The following is a 7,918-nucleotide window of genomic DNA, read 5'->3' as shown; positions in this document are numbered from 1 at the left end:
ATGCGGCGGCACTGTACGCTATACGTGGGCAGAGCAGTTGAACCGATCGATAGTAAGGGATATACGAGAGTTGCTTCGATTGCATATAATACACCCGTGCCTGTACTTGTGGATTTTTTTTTTTTTTTTTTTTTTTTTTTTTTTACACCGGTCGACAAGACCAAAGTAAGAGTGCTTCTATGGACAAAAGCTTCCGCTGTTTAGCCTCTCGAGATTTCGACGATTAAGGGGGAGAAAATGAAAGCGGCGTTTCAGAGGTTCGATAGGAGTTGCGCAGTGGAACCCCTTCGCATTGTCTCGAGCTGAAGCGACTCGTTGTGTTATCAAACAAACATTATCCGACCTTTTTTTTTTTTTTTTTTTGACGAAGCAATTTTTTTTAGAAAGATTCGTAGAATTCATTGCGAAGGTGTAGGTGTACATAGTATATAGTCACGAGGACAAGTCATGAGGCAATGTGCTGCTGTCGATCGATACAACGGAAGTCAAATGAGAGTGCAGACTCGCCTAACCTGGGTTTACACCGCTGGCTGATATCTAATCAACGTTTTGAGAGCTGCAGAATATTTTTCGAAATTTTAACAAACAAGTTGACTCATGTTTCTGGGTAAACTTATACTGTGTTCACTATTTTATCGGTGTCTCGTGGATCAATCGATGTATAACTACCCGTGTCGCGATACCGAAGTAACAATGCGACGTGACCACCAAACTTCATGAGATGGAAATTAGGTATAAATGTAAAGAACTGCCTCGTTTGATTGAATAATTTAAATTTAAATGATTCAACTTCAATAAAAACTTAAATAACACGATACTGTATGCGCGAGTGTCCTCGTGGTACGGCACCGCGTCTTCTGAAGGATCTAGAACAATCGTTTTTTTTCATTCGACACCCCCCCCCCCCAACCTTTCACTCGTCTTTTTTATTGCTTCGTTGAGTCTTTCAAGTATATGATGTGGGAAATGATAACATTTTAACTTTAATGTGTGTGTGGGGCATGGCAAATGTTTTTTGTGTGTATATATTTCGTTGCACGTATAGCAACCTTATCGTGACAACCAGGTTCCCGGTAGTACAAAATAAGCTCGTGGAGCAGTTGATCGACAAGTGGGTATTTTGTATTAGTGGGTAATAAATAATTATTATTTTTTCTAATGGCAATGATCATTCGTTTTGCTCTTTAGTTCTTTCGTTATCGTAGCCCCACTGATTTGCAAGGCCTCAAATGCTTATTTATTCGAGATTCTCCATTAAGGTTATTGCAATCTAAAGCTACTTTATATTAAAAATTGAAATTATATGCACACCGTGGCTTCACTTCGTAATGTCAGTAGAAACGATAGTGAAAATGATAATCGCAGGCACTTAAATGATAAAACCATCGTCCGTACTTATTTTTAATATTTGAAAATTTTTTTCATGGTACATCGTATGTAGCATCCTTAAAACGAGGCAAAAAAAATATGGGCTCACTTAAATTCTTTAATCGACATAACAAATCTTCTTGCGTGTACATTTGTTTGATTTGGTCAAATAGATACTGGAAAAAATTAAAAAAAGAAGTTACAAAAGTGTACTGCTGCAAAGGCTTATCATGAAAAATCTTAAACTCGAATATTAAATTTTACTTTTTCCTTCATAAAATGTAAAAATGCAGTTAAAACTATTGATAAAAAAATTAAGATAACATCAAAATAATATGTCCAATAGATAAATGTAATAATAAATACAACAATTTAAATTTGAATATTTTTTATCACTACAATGTACAAGGCACCGTATACTTGAATAGTTAAGCGTGTCACTTTGAGTAGCATATATTATGCGACTGACATGGTTGGTAGACGCTGGTCTGTAGTAATATACCAACAAAGGTCAGATAATAATTATTCATAATATGTATAACGGATATCGCAATTAAAGTTTTTTTTTTTGTAAATTGATAAACGTAAATGGATGATCTGCACCTATGATTATATGAATACGTTTAATTGTGTACATACAACCGCAATATATATTTTACACATGTTCAAAACGTCTAATGTTCGTTTTCTCTGCAAAAATCAAATATTAACATCACCCATTAAAAAAAAATTCTATTTTTCTTTTTATTAAAGTCGATTTATATTTAACATCATTTTTAAAAACAATCTCAGTGACATTTGAAAAAGAATAAACTCTTTAATCTGAAAAATGGATTTATAGACGCACAATTAAAAATTAAATAAAAAATTTGTGTACGTCGACAGTCATCATTTAATTCATAAAGGCACGGAGCACATAAAAGAGAGCGAAATATAGAGTACGCAGGTGCTGTCAATGAAACAGCAATAAAGTCGACCAAAGTCTGCATCTGAAAAATACTTGCGACATTTTGACGAACAGTCGTAAGAGAAAAATTGCAAGGGAGAAATAGAGCTGCCACAATATTGAAATATGTAGCGTTTGAAAAAAGCATCAACCCTCTAGGACTTTTTGACTGGTACCTTGCACATGCTGATGCTATAATTTAGCCAACGTATGATCGAGGCGACACTAAATCTCGCGAAAAAACTTCCTAAGTAATACAAATGAAATTATTAAGCTTGACTGTTCCACGTTACGAATATTTCGTATTTTTAGCATTAAATGAAAGTCGTTCGAGTTGTATTAACTGTGTGTGAATTATGTACATACCTATGAGTAAGTTAAGAAATGTATCCTGAACATTTCAAATCAAATGAACTTTCCCTAAAGGTAAAAAATAAATCAAATAGAAATTATTTTAATATCTTAAAAAAATACAGCTTTACACAATTTTTTCAACAGTAAAAAAAAATCTGCTTATAAAATTTAGGATTTTAAGGTAATTTACGGAAAGAAGGAAAAAAACTATAAAAATGACTGATAACACCTTAAACTGACATTATTCGGTTACTTAAAAACTATTTCTATTTTGCTGTAACTTATTTTTTCTGTCCTAAGCATTTGTATTAAATTTATTTCGTACGTTACAATATCATTAGTACAGTGATTTTTACTGGTCTAGCCTGTAAAAATTGAGGTTTACACCTAAAAAAGTCCCCGTACAATTGATGACCGACAGTATATAGCGCTTGAATAGTAGTGTTTATATTTTTTTCCTTCAATCGAACTAAGACTTCCAACATTGTGTTTTAGACATTTAAGTTGTAAGAAAAAGTTAAAACCTTGTAAATCAAATATATTTTTATCACTTTCATTATTTAATTTTAAATGTTTTTGAATGATGTATTAAAAATAATAAAAAGTGCTCAAAAATGGCGTAAAAATAAATTTTTCAGTTTCAAAGATAAAACTGGTCAACTTGAGTTATACCTGGTAGACAAAAAAAATTTGTAAATATCATTGAAATACAATGTTTTTTATACAGTATATTTTTGTTTATAAAAAAATCATAGCTTAAAAATTTAAATATAATAAGTCGCTTCTCTATAATACAAGAAAACAAATAATTTGGGCCTGCATGTAGTCGTCAAATGTTGAATATTATAATAGATTGTTACGTACGACTTCATATTATAGCTATGCATCTGTACGCCCCTCCTAGTTTGGGTTGTTGGTTAGCAAGTTATCATTATTCTTGATTGGCAGAAAATATTCACATGACTTACAAACCGGAAAATGACGTTAAATATTACTTGGAAATAGTTTTAAAAAATTTTTTATAATAGTTTTATGTCAATCAGATTGTAATAATACAATGATTTAATAAAGAATAACCTAAATTCTACATCCCATACTAAGCTGCTCTGCCTAGTATAATAGGTCGCTCTTGCAATTTCGATCTTTTTTTTTATTTCGCACCCGATATGTTACACATATTCTTATGTGAAAACTGTAATTTTTACGTCAAGTGCGCTATATTTGATTTAAACGCATACAAAAATATAAATATAGAAACGAAGCCAAATAAATAAATAAAAACTACAAGATGTTTATAAATTAATAACAAAATTACCGTTGGAAAAAAAGTTAATGTATATATTATTTATTATCATTATACGCACATTCTGTCATTTTTTTCAAAATACACATGAGCACTTACGAAGCAGTAAATATTTATCTTTAACTAAAATCTAGACTAAATCGAAATGTTAAATTTTTAAGAATAATTATGGAACTGTGTTATTCATTCATACATTTTTAAATTTTAATCTTTATCTTACCACCTGTGATTTCTTTCAGTTATGTCTGTTGTTGAGTAATTAATCTATGATTCGTTATACATTTAACTGTGTCTTTACTGTAATAACTTTACTTGATTACGACTTTTTTTTTTTTTTTTCATTCAAAACATGTAAAATTTTTCATAAATTGTAAAATTATGAACATTAAAAATAACAGTAAATCCAAGTTTATAGCGCCAAGTTCAGCTTCGTCAAAAACAAGACTACAAGGAAGAGCCATGTAGCGAAAATTACTGCTTCACGTACACGTACCATAAATTATCATTACGCTGTGCAGGCGCTAAAAGATGGTCACGAAGGTTCGCTTACGCTACACGCCTTCATACTTAGCCCGTCATAATTGGATATTTTTATTTCATGCACGTGTCCTTTAATGTATCGTATCTTCTATGGTGCGAATAAATTTTACGCTGACCTGGATGTTTCTATGAAATGTCCATACCTCACTTTTGGGACGCTTTTATTATTTTTAAAAACTAACCCGTGAGATTTAAAGATTTTTTGGACCTGCATTGCAAAAATGAAGATACATTTTTTATTTATGGTTAATTATTGGTTCTCAGTTTGAAAACCATTATTTTTTTTTATTTTTTACCCCACGCTCCTGTAAATTTTAGTCACTTATATTATCTAAAATAATTATTGTAAATGTAGAGGTACAAAATTCGGAACAGAATTTAATAAATGTATTTTTAATTTTCTTGAACAAAGTGATTAAAAAATTATTAGCGATTCGTATTGTGTAAAAACATACAAGTAGACTTTTATATGTTTTTTTTTTTTAATAATCTCATCAAGCTGCTCTCCTTAAATATTAAATTAATGATGGAATCCACTTTTCGAGCTTAAGAGCTAATTTAGACGTGTCCCCTGGTTTTGTTACGATAAAGCAAGTAATCAATAATCGAGGTCAAAGGTCTCTACACTGTAGAGCGTATTGATTTATTAATTGCAAGAATGTCCGTCCCGGGATTTTTTTCCATTATTTTACTCTTAAAAATTTAACTTGCCCTAACAAAAGTAACTGTAGCAATGTAATTTAATTAAATCTGTAATTTTGTATATGAGTATCTACAGAATATTCAAATTTCCTACACAACTTAAATTTTACCTAAGTTCTTTCTTTACTCCTGTCATTTATAAATATAACCATGATAAAAGTTATTTTTACAATTTTATGTCAATTTATTTTAATTTTTCGGGTAATTTTACAGATTTTACGACTGCGTCTAACCAATTATGACAACAATTTCTAAAGCTCTAATAGTACTGGGTTTAAACCATTTTTTATTCCTCATACCTAATGACTTCCAATTAACTTCTTGATTCATTCAATTGTAGACTGTTAATTTTTTCATTCAAGTCAAGACAAGTTTTAATTCACAAAGTATTCATTAAAAATGTTATCAAAACAAGTTTTATATCTTTAATATGGGTATCGTACTTTTAGTATGAAAAGATTAACTTTTTTTTCCAAATTAATATCCAACAGTGATTTTATTATTGAATTATACCCTACATGCAAAATAATTCGCTTTTTCGATCGATTTTGATGTTGTATAAATTATTGCAAAATCTTTCTGTTGCTGTATGGGTCCTTGTTTGGAAGTTATGTAATTTTGCAACTTATTTTGCTTATTTTCGTAAACAGGGTCAAAGAATATTTATTACATTTCACGTAAATTGAAGGAGCAAATCTTTTACATTTAATTCAACAATAAAATACCTGTTGGACTTTACAGTTAGGAAATCACTGTGATTTCGGAACAATTCATGGATACTATTTCATAAAATTTTAACTTCTCGATAGTAACACGAACAATCATTGTAAGTCAAGTTGCCATGTAAGGTTGTAGTCAAGTTATTTTTATAGGTCTGTGGCGCAAGTAAGAGCTATGATATGTCGTAGAAATATGCAAATCTAGTCTCTCTTATTCTTTATTAAATACCTACTCAAAATTAAGTCTTGCCTTGGGAATTTGATTAAATGCGGCAAAACTACAGTGCAGGGCATATACTTATCTATATCTATCCTCTGCGGGAAAGAGGCAGGGGCTGAAGATCACTACCGGGCAAATTTAACGAGACACTCGTCCACTTCGAAATCTCTTGCACAAGGAGGAAGCGGCAGGGTAGTGGTAGATTCGTAGAAATATCTATTTTTTTGTTTGTAATTTTCTAAGTTTTAATTTATACATTAAATATTTAAAATGTGTGATAGTCATTCGTATATGGCTGTAAATCATCAGAAATGTGCTCGGCTGCCCATCTCCAAAGCAGAAGACTATAATATTTATTTATGAATTAACTATGTGATATAATTTCTATTATGTTCATTATTATTATTATTTTTATTGTTATTATTATTATTATTATTATATTTCTTAGCTGCATTCTGAACATCTAGGTACATAGCTAACTTGTTTGAGAACATATTATTATCTCTCCCTTATATGAAATTTCTTCAGATTAATTTTCCACCCACAGTATTATATATTTATATGAATAATATATTATAATTCTAAACTTTTATTGATGACTGACAGAGGGTGAGACAGCGGAGGTCTCCCGCGCAATACAAATTTTTGTTTATCCTTAACATAATCTCTGAACCATGGTAACTATTGTGAGATCTGAACAATGGTATATGGCATATATATATGTTAAATTTATTAAAAATACATGTAATTATATAAAATGATAAAGCTATAGACAAATATCAGTAATTTTACGTTAAAATATGAAAATAATAATAATAATAATAATAATAATAATGTTATTATAAATGTCTTTTTATACTTTTAAAAAATAATGTTAGGAATTCATAGTTATTTGCAGACGGATGTTTCTGATGAAATGATTACAATATACTATTTGTAATTGTTAGATGTATTAGCGACGACAAATATGATGTATGCACACTGTATGTAATACTAATGCACAATCCAGGAAATTAAAAAATTTGTTCAGAATGTGGAGTAATAGTTTTCAATAGATGGCACACAGCAATGTACACAAAAAGTGAGTATTTTAAAAATAAATTTTTTACAAAAAGCTTTTTTGACAATCAATATAAGAACTGAAAAATTCAAATATTCCTTTTTATAAAAACACAGATGGTAAGGGATTGTGCATCATACGAAATTTAAAAGAAAAATAATCATTTATAAAAAAATGTATACGGATTTTGTTTATTTTGTTTATTAATACATTACACAAACTTTTTTTTATTCGATATGCTTTTATCTCCTGAACACTATATATAAACAATGGTTATTTCCTTAATTTTCAACAATTAATTGTTATTAACAAACATTAATAACAAATAGTAACATTGATAATTTTTGATCACAAAAAAAATTCATAGCTTGCTTTGATACATTTTGAACAAAAAACTAATTGCAATGTACACAACTCAAGTTTTGGAGTGAATAACTCTTGAAGTTTGGGAAAATACGTTTTTTATAATTATCAATCACGTATTGCTTAGCTGTTACAGCATTATTTTTAATCCACCGGAGCTTAAAGTTTTTGTTACACATTATTAATAACGAAAAACCGGTTTTACAGACGTTTTTAAATTATTTTCAGATAGATTTTGTAAAAAAAATTCGTAAAAGAAGTATATAAATTTATTTTAACTACTTTTCTTGCAATTATCGCGCAAAAAAATTGGTAGAAATTTTTTTTTAAAAGATTAAACCTA

Source organism: Copidosoma floridanum, unplaced genomic scaffold, assembly GCF_036245765.1.
Source record: "Copidosoma floridanum isolate Cflo_tuat_1 unplaced genomic scaffold, Cflo_Japanese_pri ptg000029l, whole genome shotgun sequence".
NCBI lineage: Eukaryota > Metazoa > Arthropoda > Insecta > Hymenoptera > Encyrtidae > Copidosoma > Copidosoma floridanum.
This window is presented reverse-complemented; position numbering follows the sequence as displayed.